The 24,102-nt window shown below is 36.5% G+C and overlaps 1 pseudogene; it reads right to left on the bottom strand.

The window, feature by feature from the left end:
- Positions 1-865: 865 nt before the first annotated feature.
- LOC101399244 (importin subunit alpha-1 pseudogene) lies at positions 866-2,458 on the bottom strand (annotated as a pseudogene).
- Positions 2,459-24,102: the final 21,644 nt, after the last annotated feature.

The raw sequence follows: 24,102 nt of genomic DNA, 5'->3' as shown, positions 1-24,102 counted from the left end.
ATTCTGACCATTCTCTGTATAGCAACCCTGTTTTAAAAATACAGCTCTGATCTTGTTACTCCCCTGGTTAAGGTCCTTCAGTAGCTTTCTGTTGCACTTAGGGTAAAATTGAAAGTCAAACCACATTTTACAAGATCTTCCATGATCTACTCCCTGCCAATTGCTACCGTCTTCCCTCTGGTCTCATTCTTCCTCTTGTCCACTATGGTTCAGTCACTCTTTCTTTCTTTCAGTTCCTCAAATCTAGCTCTTTGCTTAACTCCTATGCATCCCTCACTTCTCAGCTTACATGTCACTTCCTTCCAATCTAATGTAGTCATCCTGTTCCTTTACTTTTCCCTCAAAGTACTTACCACATTTTATAATTTTATATTTATTTGTCTGATTATCTGCTTAAGGCCTGTCTCCCCCACCAGACTGAAGGTAAGGAACACATGTATTTTGTTTGCCTCTATATGTCTGCACTTAGAGCTGTGCTTGATACATAGTATTCTTTTGATAAATATGTTTTTATTTAATGAATGAACCCAGACTTCTTGACTATGAACCCAAAGCCATTTCCAACAGCCTAGATTGCCTTTGACAAATGGCACTTTTTTATGTAAAGAAAAGAGTGGAATTTAGTCTTTATTTCCAGGAAACTGCAGAATTCACCTAGTTCAAGTTCCACATAAAAATAAGAATCCCATCAGAGAGACGGGTGGGAGAGACTTGAACAGTGTGTCTAGTTTGGAACTGTTTAATTTACCTGAGTAGTAAAAAGTGCTGCATTACAAATCACATCTAAAAAGAGATCTTACTAAAAAAACAGTAGGACAGATTTATACTCAACATGGTACGCAACAAATGACTTCAGCTGTAAAATCTAAAACTGAAAGTCCCAGTAGTACAATCCTAAACTGTAACCATCACAGGTAGATTTTGGCATCACATTCTTATCCTTTTCTTCCTCTACAGAAACATACTTCTCAGTCAAGCTTAATGAAATTTTGTACACAGACTTGTTTTCACAGTTTTGAAGAGCTTCAGTTTTATCTAGGTCTTCATACTCTTTAATCAGTATACAAAGAATTTTTTACTCAGTTTTAGCTAGTTTCTCAGCAACCATAAAGGTATTTGAAATGGCATCCAGAATAACCAGAACAATCATGATATCTTTTGCAGTTACAAGATTTTTAGTGGTTCTGTCATGCCACATGGATATGGTATACAATCTGTTCAGTGGTTCCTTCACTTCTATGTTTGGTGACTAGCCATACATCTTTGTGTATCTTCAAATCTGCCTTCAAGAGAAGGTCAACAAGGCCAACAAGGAATGGATATAGCAAGAAATGGGACTTGCTTTATTTGTTCCTGACAAGCCGCTGTGATTGTTGACATTCTCCATGCAGCCTTCTTCCGAATATTAATTTTTGCCTTACTTAGAAGGCTGGGAAAAACTGAAAGTGCTCCTACATTTACTACAACATAAGTTTATCCATCTGTTCTATGACAGTATTTCCTGTGGCTCTTAAGGCTGGAGTCATATTTAGCAACTCAGTAGCTCCTAGAAGCTTTATAAGCTTTATAAGCTCTCATTTTTACAGCTGTATCAATTAGTTCATTTGGGCCATCAGTAAGGTAGGACATAGCTCAGCAAATATCTCTAAATAATTTTAGATAATCATGATGCAGTAGATGAACTAAAGTGGGAAGAATTTGCTTAACATTATCTAAGGAGGGAATAGAATTCTTATTACAGCAACGACTTGAAAGTGTCTAAGTAAGACTGTAAATAACCATATGGTAAAGATGACTATACAGGAACTGCAAGTAGAATTAACAAAGTATTTCTTACACCATTCTTGATAACCAAATCATTGGAAGTGGACCATTACTTGCAATGTTTCCTAGAGCCCATATATCTTATTCACGGATGTGTGAATGGAAAGATGCTAACAGAGCAATGAATGCTGATATAGCGCTTCCATCTACTACAGCCTTGGTCTATTCTGATTTCCCAAAATTGATATTTAGAGAGTGTGCCTAAGGAGATTAAAATTCAATAGGACTACAATCAGAGAAAGGTACACATTTTGGAATGAAACCAACCTGGATTATATTGTGTATAGAAGGCAGTTTTCCCATACAGAAAAGTTTTTTAGTAACTTGGGTAGCTTGGAGTTGGCTTCACAAATTATTGTTATTTGTGTCTTTCACAGTGTCATCAACAGAACAACATACAAAGCCCTAGTTGCTATGGTTTTCCTGTAGTGGAGAAGTAGCAGCATCACGAAAAGAGCTTACATTTATTTCTTCTTTTCAGTATCTGGTCATCTTTCTTAGCTTTCCTCAATTTCATAATAACTTCTATAATAACTTCTATACACTACTGTCTTATTTCTGTTCTGTCTTTCCCTTTGTTCTCCAACCTGTTAATGTGGGCAATTAGCTAATTAGCATTCCCATTGGTGGACATGTTACTAGACTAAATGAGAGAATGCTAGAAGATAGTTGTGGATCTGCTCAGGTTTTATGGGTAACAGCATCACCCGTTGGGTTAACACTCCCTAGATGGCTGAAAAATTATACTTTTAAATTCTAAACTATAAAGTGTTCAGAGATTGTTTTTTAATTTTCTGATGATAAAAGACTCTATAACTGTATGGTGGGAAAATACATTTCTAGTTAAAGAGGAGATTATTTAAGGGAGAATAATATCCATCAAAGAGGAGAAAAAGTAATTTGGACAGTATTTTGTAGTCAAGTCTATGGGTAAATTAGCGATTTGAGATTGAACTAGAATTATGTGCTTTATTTCCTGTTCCTTCTACCATGCTATCCTTTTTGAAAATCATAGTAATAATGAGGGTTAGTATTTATTATAAAATAATAATTATTATTGACAGAGAACTTTAGGTTTAAAATATATGTAAAGAGACAGTACAAATTCATATAAACAAACTGTGGATGTTGTTTTCCCTGGCTTGTAAGCAAAGTAAAACTTAAGGTGGGTACGCAAAATACAGTTAAGATTAAGTTACCAAATGGCAGCCTAAAACTTTTGAGAGATATTTTCCTGGCTATAAAAAGAGCTCAGTTTCTAGAAGAGAAGTACATAGTCAATGTTAACAAAATTAGCTAAAAACATATCCCCTTTCGTTCTTTATTTCCTAGCTGTGTTTCACTGGATTGTCCTTATATTTGAATTTGAGGAACCATAAGCAAGCTGTTATCTGCTGCTCGTTTTTTGCTCCATTTGGTTTGTAGCTTCTGTATGCAAGCTTTTGAGGAGGTGCAAAATCTACTTTTTAAGGCAATTTAATCTTAGTATTTCACAGTTCATAACTACTATTTTTTCAGCCTTAAAACTCACAGTAATCCATTATCTGTCTAGCCTTATTAGAGAATAAGTTATTCTACATAAGACTGTATTTTAGGAACTGAAGATTTCCACTTCGTAGAAAAAAAATTATTCTAACAATTTTTGAAGGCTAACTATTAAAATATTAGGTTTTTTAAATAGAAAATACCAAATATATTTTTACTTTTTCTTGTTCAGCAGGATTATCATTATTAGCACACATTATCTGTCTTTCCTGGTTTCTCTCTTGTTTCATAGCTGTCATTTGTTATTGTCCTTTACCCACTTCTAGCTTGTTTTATCGAATCTAGCACTTACCAGGAAAAGAGATAACCAAAATGTTGAAGACTTCAATGTTAATAAAACTTAATAGGCTTGAATGAGAGTCAAAGGTCTCCTTTGTATTAATAATAATAATAGTAATAATAATAATAGTTGCCATTTACTGAGCACTTATTATGTTCCAGGCACCATGCTAAATGCTATAAGTACATTATATTATTTAATCTTTGCAATAGCCCTATGAGATAGGTGTTACTATTCCCATCTTACAGATAGAGAAACTGAGGTCCAGAAAGGTTAATTGAGTTGCTCAAAGTCACATAGCTAGTAAATGATAGAGCTGGATTTCAAACATAAGCTGGTCTAACAACGTCAAATCATTCATACATATATATTTATATAAAATATATATAGTAGTATGATTATTTGCTTAGTAATTATCTTCCCCAACTAAACTATAAGCTCTATGAGAGCATTGACCATATCTGTTTTGCTCAACATTGTATCTCCAGCATCTAGCACAGTGTCTGGCATGTACTAGAGAGTCTATGTATATTTGATGTATTAATGAATGACAATAAAGTCCAACCAGAGGGGTGAATTAATCACACTTAGTTTGTGGCGCGTTATAATCATTTATCTGTGTAAGGACTATCAGTTGCTTTTTTAATTTTTGTTTGTTCCCTTTTATGTCCGTTCTCTACTCTCTCTTCCACCCTCCATAGGATGCCATTCTAATATGTTTGATGTATTCTTTTTTATGTATGAGTTCTTTTAAATTTGTATATGTGTGCATTTATTTTTAAATTTATATAAATAGTATTGCACCATATTAATTCAGTGCTTACCATGCAACCAGTATTTAAAGCACTAGAGGCATAGCGGTGAGCAAAACAAAATTATAACAATTATAGCAATCTCGAAGAAAATATATATCTTATTCTGTTTCTTCTTTTCTTTTACTCAGCACTGTTTTTAATATCTATCCACATTTCCATGGGTATACATAGTCCTTTGTTTTGCCTGCTGCCTGATATTCCATACTCTGCATCTACTACATTTTATTTATTCCCTCCTTCAGTATTAGATACCTAGTTTGTTTCTAACACCCTGACACCACAAACCCTTTGCAATGAACATCCCTATACATATCTCCCTACTGTGTGAGAATTTCTCTGATATATATATATGTACGTATACATATATACATATATATGTGTGTGTGTATACACACACACACACATACACACATACATCAGAGTGGGATCACTGGGTCCACAGTGTATATATTAATTTAATTTGAGCAAATGGTGCCAGATTGCTCTCCAGGATGGCTTCACCAGCAGTGAGTGAGAGCTCCTATCTCCCCCAAATCCCCCCTAATACTTGTCTCTATACAGCTTTCTAATTTTTGCCAATCAGATTACTATGAAGTGATAGCTCATTCTTTTGGTTTATATTTCTCAAATTGCTAATGAGTTTAAACATCTTTTCATATACTTTCAGTTTTTCTTTTGTGAAATCCTGTTCACATTTGCTAGTTATTCTATTGGAGTTAATCATCTTTTGCTGATTTATAGAAGCTCCTTAAATATAGTCTAGATTATAGTTTCTAGTAGTTATCACAAATGTTTGACTAACGAATGATGAAAAAGTCTAAGCTTTTTATTGTTGTACTATACTACCTGATTTTGTAACAAAGCTGTGTTGTTTAGATTGCTATCTCAGGGGCTTAATTACAAGACTTTTTTCTCTTTCCTGTTGATTACAGTTGCCTGAAGTCTGACCTCCCAATAGGTAGAGTGTATATTATACTTTTATTTTTGTCTGTTTTGAAATTCTTAACATACCTTAACAATTTATAATGAAAGACATATTTAAAAATATTTTTGGAACTTAACAAAATTGTTCTAAAATTCTTTTTGGAAGAATAAATAGGCAGGATTAGCCAAGAACAGTTTGGAAAAGATGAGTAATGAGGGGAGCTTCTCTTATCAGATATTAAAATAAATTTTATCTACTACTTAATGAGTGAGGTCATACGGTATTTGACCTTCTCCCTCTGACTTATTTCACCTTGCATAATACCTTCAATGTCCATCCGTGTCACAAATGACTGGATTTCATCGTTTCTTATGGCTGAATAGTATTCCATTGTGTATATATACCACATCTTCTTTATCCATTCATCCCTTGAATAACAACAGCAAACAAACACATAGAGACAGAGATTGAATTGGTGGTTACCAGAGGGAGGAGGGTGAAAGGGATAATTAGGCACATGTGTGGTGATGGGATTGTAATAAGTATTTGGGTGGTGAACATGAGAACATGATATAATCCATGCAGAAATAGAAGTATAATGATGTACACCTGAAATTTATACAACGTTATAGACCAATGTTACCACAATAAGCCAAATAAATAAAAATGAAATAAAATAAATTTTAAAACTAGACTACTCCAAATAATGTAGTACTGGAATAAGAACTGACAGGCTAATCAATGAATAGAATATTTAACTGAGAAAGAAACCCTAGTATATCAGTTCACCAAATAATTTTTCAGTGCTTACCATACAATCAATATTTAAGGCACTAGAGACACAGCAGTGAGCAAAACAAAATTCCTGCTTTCATGGAGCCTACATTCTAGTGGTATATATGCTATACATAAATGCATATTTTTCTGTGATATGTAATGTATATATATACACATTTATTCTATGACTTAGATAAATGTATACGTATTTAATTTGTGGGAAAATGCTTCACAAATCATTGGGAGAAAAGCAAGGAGTTTTCAACAAATGGTGTTAGTTCAATTAATTATTAGACAGAAAAAATGTTAAACCCTCACTCAAGCTAGGTGAATTAGGGCATTAAATGTTTAAGATGAAATTATACCAATCTAAAAGAAAATATAGATGAATAGATATTGAAACTGCATGGGGAAAGATTTTAATTTTAATAACAGTAGATAAATGGTATCAATGGGGCCCAGTGTGGAGCTGAGCCTTTACCCCTACCTGGTATCAGTGAAGCAAAATGAAGTGGTGTGAGTCAGGCTAGTTGATATTATGCTTACCCAACCCTTTATTTACCCTTGGTGTCAGTGGGACCCAAAAAGAATCCAAGCCTCTACCTCTACCCAACATCAGTAAGGAGGAATGAGGTGGTGGGCGGTGGGTCTAGTTTGCATTATACTTCTCTCTCCTCCCCCAGTGTAGTGGGGTCAAGTATGAAGCTGAACTTTCACTTCTACCTTGTAACAACAAAGTGGTGTGAATCACTCTCAACTGCTCCTCTCCCACTTACACCCCTACTCAGAGGCAATGAGGTGGTGCATGTCAGGAGGGTGTCTCTGCTTTTGCCAGGAAGGCATCAGTGAGGCCAAAGAGATTGCTGAATTTCCACCCCACCTGTCTGAAACAAGGCAGTGGGAGTCAACATTCTTCTTTTGCTGGAGTGGTGCCAGTAAAGCCCAGCAGGAAGCTCAACATACACACCCATCCAGCCTACATACTACACATCAACAGGGAGACTGACTGCTAAAAAAGAAGGTTAAATAAGATCTAGAGTCTCATAATATCCAAATTATCCAAGATACAGTGAAAAAACATTCATGATGCCAAGAACCAGGAGATTCATGAATCGGATGAGTAAAAACAATCCACAGATACCAACACTGAGATGAATCAAATGTTGGAAATATCTGACAAGGATTTTAAAGCAGCCATCATAAAAAATGCTCATCAAGCAATTATAAATACTCTTGAAACAAAAGAAAAATAGAAAATCTCAGCAAAAAAAAATTATAAAAGGGAACCAAACAGAAGTTATAGAACTGAAAAATACAACAACAAAAACCTCTGCTAGATGGGATCAAGAGTAGAGGTGATAGAGGATAGAATCAGTGAACTTGAGGAAAGATAATTAGAATATACTCAGTCTGAAAAATAAAGGGAAAATAAACTGAAAAAAAAGAAAAAAACCTCAGAGACCTGTGAGAAAGTAACAAAAGATTTAACACTTCTGTCTTCAGCATCCCAGAACTAGAGGAGGAGAGTAGGGCTCAAAACATACTATGAAGAAATAATGTAGCCAAAATGTGGAAACAACCTAAGTGTCCATTGATGGATGAATAGATACAGAAAATGTTATATATATATATATATATATATACACACACACACACACACATATAACAATATTCTCTATATATAATCACACAAAAGAATATTATTCAGCCATAGAAAGCAGAAAACCCTGCCATTTGTGACAATATGGATGAACCTTGAGGTTATTATGCTAAGTGAAATAGATCAGTGGGAGAAAGACAAATACAAAGATCTCACTTATATGTAGAACCTAAAAAGTCAAACTCATAAAAAGAGTAGATTTGTGGTTGCCAGGGGCTGGGGGGGTGGGGGAAATGGGGAGACATTGTTCAAAGTACAAACTTTCAGTTATAAGATGAGTAAATGCTGAGGATCTAATATGTAGCATGGTGACTATAGCTAGTGATACTGGATTCTATACTTGAAATTTGGTAAGAGAGTAGATCTTAAATGTTCTCACCACACACACTGAAAAGATAACTATGTGAGATGATGGATGTGTTAAATAACCTTATTGTAATCATTTCACAATATATACATATATCAAATCATCACAATGTGTACACCTTAAACTTACACAATGTTATTTGTCAATTATACCTCAATAAACTTGGGGGAAAAAGAAGAAATAATGGCTGAAAACTTCCCAAATTTGGCAAAAGATATAAACCTACAGATTCAAGAAGCTAAATAAATCTCAAATAGTTTAAACCTAAAAGAAGTCCACACTAAGACATATAAAAGTTAAACTTCTGAAACCTCTTTACAAAGAAAAATTCTTGAAAACAGTGAGAGAAAAATGTCACTTTACCCATAGGGGAGAAACAATTTCTAATGGCATCGGATTTCTCAATAGAAAACATAGATGCCAGAAGGAAGTGGCACAACATTTTTCAAGTGCTGAAAGAAAAGAACTGCCAACTGCAAATCCTATATCTGGCAAAAATATCATTCTGGAATGAACGGAAATTTTCTAATGAAGGAAAAGTAAGAATTTGTTTTTAGCAAACCTACCCTTAAAAAAATGACTAAAGAAAGTTCTCGAAACAAAAAGGAAATGATAACAAAAGAAGGATTTGAACTTCATAAAGGAAAGACATCAGAATGGATAAACATAGAGCTAAATACAATAGACTATCCTCATGAGTTTTTAAAATCATATTTGATGATTGAAAGCAAAAATCATAGCACCATTTGGTGTGATGCTCAAAATATGTAGAAGAAATACTTAAGACAATTATATTTGAAAAATGGGAAGGCTAAAGGAAATAAGGTTTCTGTCTTCACTTGAAGTGGTAAAATGTTCATGCCAGTAGACTGTGATGTTACTTATGTATCTTTTAATATCTAGAGCAACCACTAAAGATACTATACAAAGTGATATACTCTAAAACACTACAAATAAATCAAATTGGAATCCCCCTAAATTCCAAATGAGCACAGCAAGGATAGAAAAGAAGAGAATAAAGAAATGAGAACCTGGGGAAACAAACAGCAAATAGTAAAATGACAAAGCCCTAACATATCACCAATTACCTTAAATATAAATGACCTAAATACATCATTTAAAACACAGAGATTGGAGGAGAGGGGAAGTCAAGATGGCAGTGTAGGCAGACTCTGAACTCACCTCCTCCCACGGACACAGACAATTTACAACTACTCGTGGAAAAAATTACCCCTCAGAGAGAACTGAAAACTGGATAAGAGGAACTCCTGCAACAAATGATAATCCCAATTGAGGTGGAAGAGGCAGAAATTCCCTTCTAGAGAGAAAAAATGCCACCTTCACAAGCTACAGCACTTCCTGGCTGCCTCGGAGTAGCCCAAAGGTATGTAGCCTTCCCTCGAGGAGTAGGGACTTGAGCTGAGGAGCACCCCGGCAGTAGCCATTTTTTGGACCCAGCACAATTGAGACGAGTGGCATAATATCTGACTTTGCTTGCTACTTAAACATTGGGGAGTACCCCCAGAAAAGCTGGTTCACAAAGAAATTAAAACCGGCTCTTAAAGGACACATGCAGAAACTCACCCATTTCAGAAAGCAACCTAAAATCACCTGAAAGAAATGTGCAAGGTGCTTTGCTGATAAGAGCCTCACAGATAGGCTCTGAGTGCATGTCAGTGAGAGGTGAGACCTCTCCAGGGACTGGGACATTGGCAGTGGCCATTGTTGTGGCCTGGTGTGGGCATGCTGACACAGACACTAGCAGACACCATTGGAGTTTTCCCTGGGGCCTGCTAGCCCAGGGTCTGCCCCACTCACTAGAGCACTGATTTAATCCACCTCAGCCAGGACAGCAGCCCAACCTAGGGACTTGCCCCACCCAACAAAAAGTCCTTGGGCAACTGATGGGCCTGCTAAGTGAGTTGCCTGGATTCTCTACAGCCTGGCAACTGGGTCCATCTCTATGGAGCAGGGCTTGCGCAAGGAGTGGGTGGAGAGTGTCAGGCAGTGGTGGAGTGTGTGGGGTCCCGCCTTGGAGAGACTGGGTCCACTTCAGGAGGTCAGGGCATGCACACGGGGAAAGATTGTGTTGACTGTGTGTGTGGACCTGTGGGTGGCAGGTCTTGTCAGCTGCAGAAGACTTGTGCTTCTCAAAGATCCAAATAGGGGGTTTGCCCCACCTTTCAAAGCCTGAAACAAATCACTGCTCCCCTTCCTGAGGCCAGCCCCACACAGCTGAAATCCTCAGAGAGCTGACAAGACACCTAAAGGCTGAAGGCTTATGGCAATTGTAAGCCCCTGAGCCTAACAACCTGCTACACTGGGGGCCTACTCACTTAATAGAAATACTGCAACAGGAATGCGCTATTAGAACTTGTGGCCAACTGTGCTGGGCTACTTTAAATGTCAATGGACTAAATGCTCCAATTAAAAGGGATAGGGTGGCTGATTGGATAAAAAAAACAGGACCTATATTTATGCTGCAAACAAGAGACACACTTCAGACCTAAAGACACTCACAAACTGAAAGTGAAGGGATGGAAAAAGATACTGCATGAAAAGGGCAATGAAAAGAAAGCTGGAGTAGCAATACGCATATCAGGCAAAATAGACATTAAAACAAAAACTGTAACGAGAAAAAGAAGGGCACTACATAATGATCAAGGGAACAATACAACAAGAGGATATAACACTTGTAAATATCTATGTACCCAACACAGGAGCACCTAAATATATAAAGCAATTATTAACAGACATAAAAGGAGAAATAATACCACAATAGTAGTAGGGTACTTTAGCACTCCACTTACACCAACGGACAGATGATCCAAACAGAAGAACAATACAGAAACATTGGCCTTAAATGACACACTAGGACAGATGGACCTAGTAGATATATACAGAACATTCCATCCAGAAACCAAAGGATACACATTCTTTTCAAATGGACGTGGAACATTCTCCAGGATTGATCACATGTTAGGCCACAAAACAAGTCTCCATAAATTTAAGAAGATTGAAATAATACCAAGCATTTTTTCTTACCACAACACTATGAAACAAGAAATCAACAATAGGAAGAAAATAAGAAAAGCCACAAATACATGGAGATTAAACAAAATGCTACTGAACAATGATTGTTTCAACGAAGAAATCACAGGAGAAATCAAAAAATACATGGAGACAAATGGAAATGAAAATACAAAGTGCCAGAATGTTTGGGATAAAGCAAAAGCGGTTCTAAGAGGGAAGTTTATAGCAATAAAGGCCTATCTCAACAAAGAAGAAAAATCTCAAATAAATAATCTAATAATGCACCTAAAGGAATTGGAAAAAGAAGAACAAACAAGCCCAAAATCAGTGGAAGAAGGGAAATAATAAAATCAGAGCAGAAATAAATGAAATAGAAACTAAAAAACCAATATAAAAGTTAATAAAACCAAGAGCTGGTTCTTTGAAAAGATAAACAAAATTGACAAAGCTTTAGGTAGACTCACCAAGGAAAAAAGAGAGAAGGCTCAAATAAGTAAAATCAGAAATGAAAGAGGACAAATTACAATGGACACCTCAGAAATACAAAAGATTATAAGAGAATACTATGAAAAGCTATATGCCAACAAATTGGACAATCTGGAAGAAATGGATAAATTATTAGAATCACACAACCTTCAAAAACTGGATCAAGAAGAAATAGAGAATTTGAAGAGACCTATCACCAGTAAGGAGATTGAAACAGTAATCACAAACCTCCCCAAAAATAAAAGTCCAGGACCAGACGGCTTCCCGGGTGAATTCTGCCACACATTCAAAGAAGACTTAATACCTATCCTTCTCAAACTCTTCCAAAAAATTGAGGAGGGGGAAGCTCCCTAATTCATTCTACGAAGCCGACATTACCCTGATACCAAAAGAAGACAAGGACAACACAAAAAAAGAAAATTACAGGCCAATATCACTGATGAACATCTATGCAAAAATCCTCAGCAAAATACTAGCAAATTGCATACAACAATACATTAAAAAGATTGTACACCATGATCAGGTGGGATTTATTCCAGGGATGCAGGGATGGTTCAACATCCGCAAATCAATCAACGTAATACACCACATTAATAAAATGAAGTATAAAAATCACATGATCATCTCAATAGATGCAGAGAGATCATTTGACAATATACAGCATCCATTTATGATAAAAACCTCTGAATAAAATGGGTATAGAAGGAAAGAAACTCAACATAATAAAGGCCATATATGACAAACCCACAGCTAATATCATCCTCAATTGTGAAAAACTGAAAGCTATCCCTCTAAGAACAGGAACCAGACAAGGATGCCGACTCTCACCACTCCTATTTAACATGGCATTGGAGGTCCTAGCAAGAGCAATCAGGCAAGAAAAAGAAATAAAAGGGATCCAAATTAGAAAGGAAGAAGTGTAACTGTCAGTATTTGCAGATGACATGATTTTATATATAGAAACCCTAAAGAATCCACCAAAAAACTTTTAGAAGGAATAAAGGAATACAGTAAAGTTGCCAAATACAAAATCACCATACAAAAATCAGTTGCATTTCTATATAGTAACAACAAAATACCAGAAAGAGAAAGTAGAATACAAGCCCATTTACAATTGCAAGAAAAAGAATAAAATACCTAGGCATAAACTTAACCAACGAGGTGAAAGAACTGTACCCTGAAACTATAAAACATTATTGAAAAAAATTGAAGAAGACACAAAAAAATGAAAAGATATTCCATGCTCTTGGATTGGAAGAATTAACATCATTAAGATGTCCATACTTCCTAAAGCAATCTATACATTCAATGCAATCCTTATCAAAGTTCCCACTACATTTTTCACAGAAATAGAACAAAGAATCCTAAAATTTATACAGAACAACAAAAGACCCTGAATACGTAAAGGAATCCTGAGAAGAAAGAGAACAGTTGGAGGTATCACACTCCCTGATTTCAAAATATACTACAAAGCTATAGTAACCAAAATAGTATGGTACTGGCACAAAAACAGACACACAGATCAATGGAATAGAATCAAAAGCCCAGAAATAAACCCACACATCTAATGACAGCTAATCTTTGACAAAGGAGCCAGGAACAACCAATGGAGAAAGGAAAGTCTCTTCATCAAATGGTGTTGGGAAAACTGGATAGCCACATGCAAAAAAATGAAAGTAGACCATTACCTTACACCATACACAAAAATTAACTCAAAATTGGTTAAAGACTTGAAGGTAACACATGAAACTTCTAGAAGAAAACATAGTACGATCTTCGATATCGGTCTTAGCAACATATTTTCAAGCACCACGTCTGACCGGGCAAGAGAAACAATAGAAAAAATAAACAAATGGGACTACATCAAACTAAAAAGCTTCTGCACAGCAAAGGAAACCATCAACAAAACGAAAAGACAACCTAACAATTGGGAGAAGATATTTGCAAACCATACTTCTGATAAGGGCTTAATCTCCAAAATATATAAAGAACTGATGCATCTCAACAACAAAAAAACTACCAACCCAATTAAAAAATGGGCAAAAGACCTGAACAGACATTTCTCCAAAGAAGATATACAGATGGCCAACAGGCACATGAAAAGATGTTCAAAATCATTAACTATCAGGGAATTGCAAATCAAAACTACAATGAGATATCACCTCACGCCCGTCAGAATGGCTATAATTAACAAGACAGGAAACAACATGTGTTGGAGAGGATGTGGAGAGAAGAGAATTCTCATACACTGCTGGTGGGAGTGCAAACTGGTGCAGTCACTATGGAAAACAATATGGAGATTCCTCAAAAAATCAAGGATAGAACTACCATATGATCCAGCTATTCCACTGTTGGGTATTTATCCAAAGAACTTGAAAACACCAATTTGTAAAGGTACATGCACCCCTGTGTTCATTGCAGCGTTATTCACAATAGCCAAGACTTGGAAGCAACCTAAGTGCCCATCAAGGGACGAATGGATAAAGAAACTGTGGTATATATACACAATAGAATACTACTCAGCCATAAGAAACGGTGAAATCCAGCCATTTGTGACAACATGGATGGACATTGAGGGTATAATGCAAACTGAAATAAGTCAGAGGGAGGTCAAATACCGTATGATTTCCTTCATTAAGTAGTAGATAATAACAACAATAAACAAACACATAGGGACAGAGATTTGATTGGTGGTTACCAGAGGGGAAGGGGGAAGGGAGGAGGGTGAAAGGGATAATTCGTTACATGTGTCTGGTGATGGGTTGTAATTAGTATTTTGGTGGTGAACATGATGTCATCTATGCAGAAATAGAAGTACAATGATGTACACCTGAAATTTTTACAATGTCATAAACCAATGTTACTGCAATAAACAAAAAATTAAAAAAAAAAATGGGCAAAAGACGTTAACAGACATTTTTCCAAAGAAGATATACAGATGGCCAACAGGCACATGAAAAGATGTTCAACATCACTAGCTATCAGGGAAATGCAAATCAAAACTACAATGAGATATCACCTCACTCCCATCAGAATGGCTATAATTAACAAGATAGGAAACAACAAGTGTTGGTGAGGATGTGGAGAGAAGGGAACTCTCATACACCGCTAGTGGGAGTGCAAACTGGTGCAGCCACTGGGAAAACAGTATGGAGATTCCTCAAAAAATTAACGATAGAACTAACATACGATCCAGCTATTCCACTGCGGGGTATTTATCCAAAGACCATGAAAACACCAATGCGTAAAGATACATGCACCTCTGTGTTCATTGCAGCGTTATTCACAATAGCCAAGGCTTGGAAGCAACCTAAGTGCCCATCAAGGGACGAATGGATAAAGAAGATGTGGTATATATACACAATGGAATACTACTCAGCCATAAGAAAGGATGAAATCCAGCCATTTGTGACAACATGGATGGACAATTCGGGTATTATGCAAAGTGAAATAAGTCAGAGGGAGAAGGTGAAATACTGTATCATTTCCTTCATTAAGTAGTAGATAATAACAACAATAAACAAACACATAGAGACAGAGATTGGATTGGTGTTTACCAGAGGGGAAGGGGGGGAGGGAGGAGGGTGAAAAGGATAATTAGGCACGTGTGTGTGGTGATGGATTGTAATTAGTATTTGGGTGGTGAACATGAGAACATGATGTAATCCTTGCATAAATAGAAGTATAATGATGTACACCTGAAATTTATACAATGTTATACACCAATGTTACCACAATAAACAAAAAAAATTAAAAAAATTAAAGAGAGATTGGCAGCTGGATTAAAATAAAATGATACAACACTATGCTGTCAAGAAAAAATTCATTTCATATACAACAGCATAATTAAGTTGAATGTGAACGGTTGGGGAAAGATGTACCATGCAAACATTAATCAACAAATAGCAAGAGTAGGGGCTGGCCCCATGGCGTAGCCGTTAAGTGTGGGCGGTGTCCCGAGAGTTCGCAGGTTCAGATCCTGGGCACGCACGGACACACCACTTTTTAAGCCATGCTGTGGCGGTGTCCCATATAAAGGAGAGGAAGATGGGCACGGTTGTTAGCCCAGGGCCAATATTCTTCAGCAAAAATGGGGAAGACTGTCATCAGATGTTAGCTCAGTTTTAGTGTACCTCACCAAAAAAAAAAATAAAAAAAATAATAGCAAGATTGGCCATATTAATCTCAGATAAAGTAGACTTCAGAGCAAGTAAAATTCAAGAGGGACATTACATAATAATAAAAATGTTCAACATACCAGGAAGGCATAAAGATCTAAAATATATAAAGAACTCTCAAAAACCCAACATAAAAAAAAAATTGAATCTAATTAGAAAACAATCAAACGTGTGAACAGACATTTCACTGAAGAGGATATCCAGACATCAGTGAAGTCCATGAAATGATGTTCAACGTCATTAGCTCTTACTCCTCTGGCTCTTGCCAGTGTGTGTTCGCTCATCCTTGTTGCTCTTTGGGAGTGTAATCTCTTTCTTTCCTTTTTTTAGTCCCAGCGTGATTTAACCCTCATTATTAGGCTGGAAGCCAATAGAGGAGATGGGGGCAGCTCTTCAGGGGGCATCTTTGCCTTATGATCCAGAGGTTTCTGCTACATCTTCTTACAGGGATAAAGTACTATCTTTTTTTAGGGGTTATGTTTATTGAGATATAATTTACATATAGAAAAATTCACCCTTTCTACTATATAGTTCTATGAATTTTCACAAATGCATAGTCTTGTAACTTCCACCCAAATCAAGATATAGAAAAGTCCCATCACCTTAGAAAATTCCCTCATCTGCCTTTGTATCCAACTCTACTACAATCTCAGCTCCCAGCAGCCACTAATCTGTTTTCTTTCCCTATAGTTTTGCATTTTTAATAATGTCATATAAATGAAATCATATAGTATGCAGCCTTTAGAGTCTGACTTGTTTCAATTTCCATAATCCACTTGAAATTTGTCCGTGCCATATTGTGTAACAGTAGTTGTTTTGATTGCAGAGTAGTATTCCATTGTATCGATGTACTACATTTTGTTTATCCATTCACCAGTTGAAGGACATGTAGATTATTTCTAGATTTTGGTAATCGTGAATAAATTTACCATGAAAATCAGTGTACAGGTTTTTGTGTGTATGTAGTTTACGTTTCTATCTTATACTTACATACCTAGGTGTTGGATTGCTGGGTCATAGGGTAAGTATATGTTTAACTTGTTAAGAAACTGCCAGAGTTTTCCAGCATTTGACATTCCACTAATAATGTATGAGACTCCACATTCCTGCCAGCATTTGGACTTGTTAGTTTGTTTGATTTTAGTCATTCTAATAGGTGTTTAATGGTATATCATTATGATTTAACTTTTTCCAATTAACGTTGAAACCTTTATTGAGACCTTACTGTGTGTCGGACACAGCTTCAGTATTTTACACATGTATAATCCTTTGTGAAAGATGAAATGCACCAGGCAATTAAGGAAATGATTTTTGTTCAGGCTATTGCAATAGGAATAACATTCATTAGTGAAGATCATCTAAAAGAAAAGGAAGGGAGCCTTGGTTTTATAAAAGGGAGTAAACAAGCGAATCATAGTCATTAAGGAAGGGTGGAAAGGGCCTTATCTTGTAATATGCAAGAGCAGGGAGGTCATTTTTTGAGTAGACTAGCTCTTTCTCATGACAAAAAGATTGTTCCTCAGGGAACAAAGAGCTCAGATAAAGTACAACTTTGTCACCTTTCACATGAGTTTTATGAAGTATATGCTGTTATTATCTCTATCTTACTGATAAGGAAACTGGGGCTTAGAACAGTTAAGTAACTTTCTAAATATTACTAAGCTAATGAATGGCTGAAGCTGTGTTAGACAGAACTGCTTTTCACGAGCAGAGACTGTATTTATGTCCCCAGAACCTTATACAGTGCCTGGAATATAAGAGGGGCCCAATAAATGTTAGTTCAAAGTAAACATGAATGTCAGACATTACTGATGTACAGTACTGCTAACATTTAGTATTAAATATATACTAGGAGATTTCAGACTTTCCTCTTAGGTATGTTGACTTTTTTTTTTTTATTCCTTTATAGCAAAAAGTACCCAAAGTTATAAGAAAAACAGGTAAAAATAAATAGTTCTAACATGTGACAAAGGGTTCTATGTTCATGACAGATATTGGTCTATAGTTTTCTTTTAATGTCTTTGACTTTGGTATGATGGTAATACATGTCTGATAGAATGAGTTGGGAAATATGCCATTCTCTTCAAGTTTGTAAGAGTTTATATAGGTTCGGTAATATTTCTTCCTTAAATGTTTGATAGAATTTGTCATTGAAGCCATCTGGGCCTGTGATTTTAATTTGCAGTTCCCAAATGACGAATGATTTTGAACATTTTTTCATGTGCTTATTTGCTATCCTTATATCTGTTTTGGTAAAGTGTCTGTTCGTATCTTTTTCCCATTTTGTATTAGGTTGTTTTTATATTATTGAGTTTCAAAAAGTACTTTATATATTTTGGGTACAAGTTATGTAAAAAAGAATTAACCTAGCAGACCTAAGACTGCTATCCTTAAAAAAGCCTGCTTGTAAGATTGTCCAATGGCCAGCATCTGGGAACTTGGATTTTGGGAGAGTTCCCATCATTCCCTTATAAGAATGACTCACTGTGTATAAACTATTTATAGAAAGAATATGGTTTATGCTGAACACCTGCTTTCCTTTTGGGAGTCTGGAATTATGGTACATGCTAGGCAGAGAGTGCCTAGGTGACCAGCTCCTCCCCACCCCCGCCCCCCAAAAACCCCCAAATGGGGACCAAATTTCAAAGGAGCTTACCTAGTAGACACCATTTCACACATGTTGTCACGGCTTGTTGCTTGGAGGAATTAAATGTGACTTTACCTGGAGAGAACTTTTGGAAGCTTGCACCTGGTTTCCTCTACACTTTACCCCACACGCCTTTTCTTTGGCTGATTTTACTCTATCTTTTCACTGGGATAAATCAAAGATGTGAGTACAACTATATGCTGAGTATTATTAGTCCTCCTAGTGAATCATCAAACCTCATTGCGATTTTGGGGATCACTGACACACAAGTCGTTTGTCAAATGTGTTTTCAAACATTTTCTCCCAGTCTTTGGTTTTCCTTAGTTAATTTTACAGTGTCTTTAATTCTGATGGAGTCCAATTTATCAATGTTTTTCTCTTATAGTTTATACTTTTTGTGTTGTATTTAAGATATTTTTGCCTTATCCAAGATCACTAAGATTTTTCTCCTATATTTTCTTCTAGAAGCTTTAATTTGGGGTTTTATACTAAGGTATGACTCATTTTGAGTTAATTTCTCTATGTGATATGAGGTATGAGTCGAGGTTCATTGTTTTGCATTGGATGTCCAGTTTCTGCAGCACTTTTTTTAAAAATAATATTCTTTCTTCATTGAATTTCCTTTATACTGCTGTCAAACCTCAATTGACCATATATGTATGGATCTGTTTCTGTACTACCTATTTTGTTCCATTATTTTATGTGTCTGTCCTCTTAACAATACTGCATTGTCTTGATGACTGTAGCTTTATATTAAGTTTAGAAATCATGTAGTGTGAGTTCTCTAACTTTCCTAGTCTTTTTAAAAATTGTTTTGACTCTGTTAGCTTTTTTCCTTTTACATATTCATTTTAGAGTGTGCTTCTGGATTTCTATAAACAATTCTGGGATTTTGATTGAGATTATGTTAAATTTATAAATAATTTTGGAGAGAATTGACATCTTAACAATATTGAGCTTCCAATCCATGAAAACAGTATATCTCTCCATTTATTTAGCCCCCCTTTGATTTCTTGCATCATTGTTTTGTAATTTTCACATATTTTGTTAGATTTGTAACTATTTCATGAATTTTGGTGCTATTGTGAATGGTGCTGTTTTGTTTGTATTAACATTCCAATGGTTCATTGCTAGTGTGTAAAAATATAAAAATATATTTGGTTTTTATGTATTGATCTTGAATCCTATGACCTTAATAAAACTATTTATTAGTTCTAGTACTATTTTTGTAGATTATTTGCAATTTTATAAGCTGTCCGAGGATAACGTTTGATTTCTTCCTTTCCAATCCATATGCCATTTATTTATTTTTATTGTCTTATTGGATGTGTTAGGATCTCCAGTATGATGTAGGATAGAAGTGGCAAGCATGGACATCATAAGCCACCTCTTAACTTTAGGTATAATAGTCAAACAATAAACTGCACATGTTTAAAGCATACAATTTGATAAATTTTGACATATGCATACACCCGTGAAGCCATCACCACTATTAAGTGTCAAGCACACACAAGGCAAGGCAAGGTCAAGGCCAAGCCCTGTTGATTCAGCTGGTAAACATACAGTAAGCCACTTTTAGATTCAGATAGTTGATTACTTATATGTACAGTGAAAAGAAGAGTGGCCAAATGTGCTAGCTCCTCATGATCTTTGTCCACTCACTAAAAAGGATGACACCAAAACAAAAGAGAACAGATGACTGTAATGAGAATTGTGGGATACCTCATTGCTAAGGAGTTAATTCTAGACTGCAGCTAATCTGTTTTATAGTCTGCAGCTCTATTCTAAAGAGAGTGGAGCAAAAGCCTCATATCTCATTGGAACACAGGAGGTGATGAGAAACTCTCATGACAGCCTCCAAGGGACAGTAGGGAGGCTTCCGGGGGATGACATTGGAGAAGCTCCTCACAGGCCTTCTATCCTTTTATGTTCCAGGAGGATCACAGGACATGTTTCAAAAACAAAGAATAACTGTGATTCAAACCTTTTCTTGTGTGGCTTATGTGGATATATGCAAGGTCGGTGATATGACTGAGCTGTTACCCTATCATGTATACACCCATGAAACCATCATCACTATCAAGATAGTGAATATATTCCTCACTTCAAAAATTTCCATATGCCCATTTGTAATCCTTGCCTTACACCCAACCCTGTGCACCCCACTCCCCCCACACACACACAGTTCCCAAATAACTGCTCATCTGATTTTGGTTACTATAGATTAGTTTTCATTTTCTAAAGTTTTATATAAAAAATCACAAAGCTTGCAGCCTTTGGAGCCTGGCTTCTTTCACACTGCATAATGCATTTTAAATCCATCCATGCCATAGATTGTAACATTAGTTCATTCCTTCTTATTGCTAAGTAGTATTCTATTGTATGGATAAATTACAATTTGTGTATCCACTCATCTAGTGATGGACATATAGGTTGTTCCCAGTTTTTGGCTATTATAAATAAAATTGATATGAATATGAATGTACAAGTCTTTATATGAACAGTTCTTTTCTTTCTCTTGGATATATCCCTAGAAGTGGAATAGCTAGATCATATTGTAGTTGTATGTTTAACTTTTTAAGAAATTGCCAAACTGTTTTCCGAAGTGGTTGTTCCAGTTTATATTTCTTCCAGCAGCGTATAAGAGTTCCAGTTCCTCTGCACCCTTACCAACACTTGGTATGGCCAATCTTTTTAATTTTAGCCAATGTAATAGGTGGGTTTTGGTATTTCATTGTGGTTTTAATTTGCATTTCCCTAATGACTAATGATGTTGAGCATCTTTTCACATGCTGCTTTGGACTTAATGTTTGTGTATCCTCAGATTCACATGTTGAAGCCCTAATCTTCAATGTGATGGTGTATGGGGCCTTTGAGAGGTAATTAGGTGATCGGAATGGAGCCTTCATGATGGTATTAGTGCCTTTATATGAAGAGATATAAGAAAGCTTTCTCTCTCTCATTCTTTCTCTTTCTCTCCTGGTCATGTGAACATAGTGAGAAGGCAGCTGTCTACAAACTTCACCAGACACAAGATCTTCTGGTGCCTTGATTTTGGACTTTCCAGCCTCTAGAACTGTGAGAAATAAATTTATGTTGTTTAAGCCACTCAATATATAGTATTTTTGTTATAGTAGCACAGACTAAGACAGAAATTGGTACTGAGAAGTGCGGTGCTGCTGTAAAAAATACCTAAAAATGTGGACGCAACTTTGGAACTAAATAATGGGTAAAGGCTGGAATAGTTTTGAGGTGCCTGCGAGAAAAAAACAATATTGTCATGAAAGGAATGTTAAAGGCAATTCTAGTGAGAGCTCAGAAAGAAAAGAGACTGGAGAGAAAGCTTTCATCATCTTAGAGAATGCATAAATAATCATGTATGCAATGTTGGTAGAAATATGGATGGTAAAGGCCATTCTGATGAGGTCTCAGATGGAAATGAGGAACGTCTTATTGGACAGTGGAGAAAAGGCAATCTTTGTTATAAAATGGGAAAGAACTTGGCTGAATTTTGTTCATGTTCTAGTGTTTTGTGAAAGGTAGAACTTGCAAGTGGTAAATTGGATATTTAGCTGAGGAGATTCTAAGCAAAGTGTTGAAGAAGCAGCGTGTTTTCTCCTGATTGCTTATAGTAAAATGTAAGAAGAGACAAATGAATTGAAGAAGAAATTGCTAAGCTAAACGGAATCAGGGGCCAGCCTGGTGGTATAGTGGTTAAGTTCGCACGTGCCACTTTGGCAGTCCGGGGTTTGTGGGTTTGGATCTTGGGTGCGGACCTACCACACCGCTGGTTAAGCCATGCTCTGGTGGCATCCCACATACAAAATAGAGGAGGATTGGCATGGATATTAGCTCAGGGCCAGTCTTGCTCAAGCAAAAAGAGGAAGATTGGCAACAGATGTTAGCTTAAGGCTAATCTTCCTCACCAAAAAACAAAAGAAAAAAAATGAATGAGAACTTAAAGATTTAGAAAACTCTCAACTTGTCCATATTACAAAAAATGAAAAAGTGTGTTTTACAGAGAACACCAGGGGTGGGGCTGACAATTCATTTGATAAACATTAGTATGGTTATGAACCAGGGACCTAATCAGCCACCCCAGCAAGAGCATTTGCATTTTGAACTGAAAAGGACAGAGGCAGGATGAAATGAAGGTAGGCTGTCAGACTTCTTGAACTGTACAGTACTGAAGCATAGAGCTATTTGGCTGTGAACATGTACTGTTCTTCAAGACAATAGACGAATGATCCTGAAGGTGTTTCAGAGATCATTAGGTCCACCACCTTGGTTTCAACAGGCCAGACAGCCTCCAACCAAAGCCATGGGAGTGAGACCTCCATCTGGCAGAGTCCTGGGACATTGACCACCACCTGGCATGACCCTGCTTGGCAGAGTTGATGCATGATCCAGGCCCCTACAGAGAGCCATGCTGTGGGTGGTGCCAATGGGAATGACGTTGCCACTCCAGTGGGCCTGGAACGAGATCATTGAGCCAAAGAGAAATATTCTCATGCCTTAAAATCTAATGGGATTTACCTTGCTAGGTTTTGGACTTGCTTGGAATCTGTCACCTCTTCCTTCTCTCTTATGTCTCTCTTTTGGAATAGGAATGTCTGTCCTATTCCTGTCCTGCCATTGTTTTTTGGCAGCATATAACTTGTTTGTTTTCACAGGTTCACAACTGGAGAGAAATTTTGCCTCAGGATGAATCATACATTGAGCCTCATCCATATCGGAATTAGATGAGACTTTGGACTTTAGAGTTGATACCAAAACAAGTAAAGACTTTTAGGGCTGTTGAGATGGAATGAATGTATTTTGCATATGAGGAGGACATGAATTTTGGGGAGCCAGGGGTGGAATGCTGTGGACTGAATGATTGTGTCCTCTCAAAATACATATGTTGAAGCCCTAATTCCCAATGTGATGGTATTTGAAGGTGGGGCCTTCAGGAGGTAATTAGTTCATAAAGGTGGAGCCCTCATGAATGAGACTAGTGCCTTTTTAGAAGAGACATGAGAGAGATGATCTTGCTCTGTCATCCATGTGAGGACAGTGAGAAGACAGCTGTCTACAAGCCAGGAAGCAGGCCCTTACCAGATGTGGGGTCTGCTGGCACCTTGATCTTGGACTTCCCATTCTCCAGAACTGTGAGAAATAAATGTTTGTCTTTTAAGCTGCACACTCCATGGTATTTTTGTTTTAGCAGCCCAAACTGACTAAGACACTTGCCTACTTGTCATCTCTCACTCTTCTTTGGTGATGTGTTTGTTCAAATCTTTGTCCATTTAAAAAAATTAGGTTATTTTTTTTCTAACTGTTGAGTTTTGTGAATTCTGTATGTATTTTAGGTAGAAGTACTTTATCAGATATATGCTTTGCAAATATTTGCTGCAGGTCTGTTGCTTGTTTTTTTTTTTTTTTTTTTTGAAGAGCAGAAGTTTTTAATCACGATGAAGTCCAATCTATCATTTTTTAATGGATTGTGTTTTTGGTCTTGTATCTGACAAGGACTTCCTTCTTGACCAAACTTTAATCTGGCTCCTTTGAGCCCTCTTCTTGACC

This window comes from Ceratotherium simum, chromosome X (assembly GCF_057802395.1).
Source record: "Ceratotherium simum simum isolate JZ-2026a chromosome X, ASM5780239v1, whole genome shotgun sequence".
NCBI classification, from domain to species: Eukaryota; Metazoa; Chordata; class Mammalia; order Perissodactyla; family Rhinocerotidae; genus Ceratotherium; species Ceratotherium simum.
The sequence above is the reverse complement of the archived record's forward strand: the minus strand, read 5'-3'. Positions and strand labels throughout refer to the sequence as shown.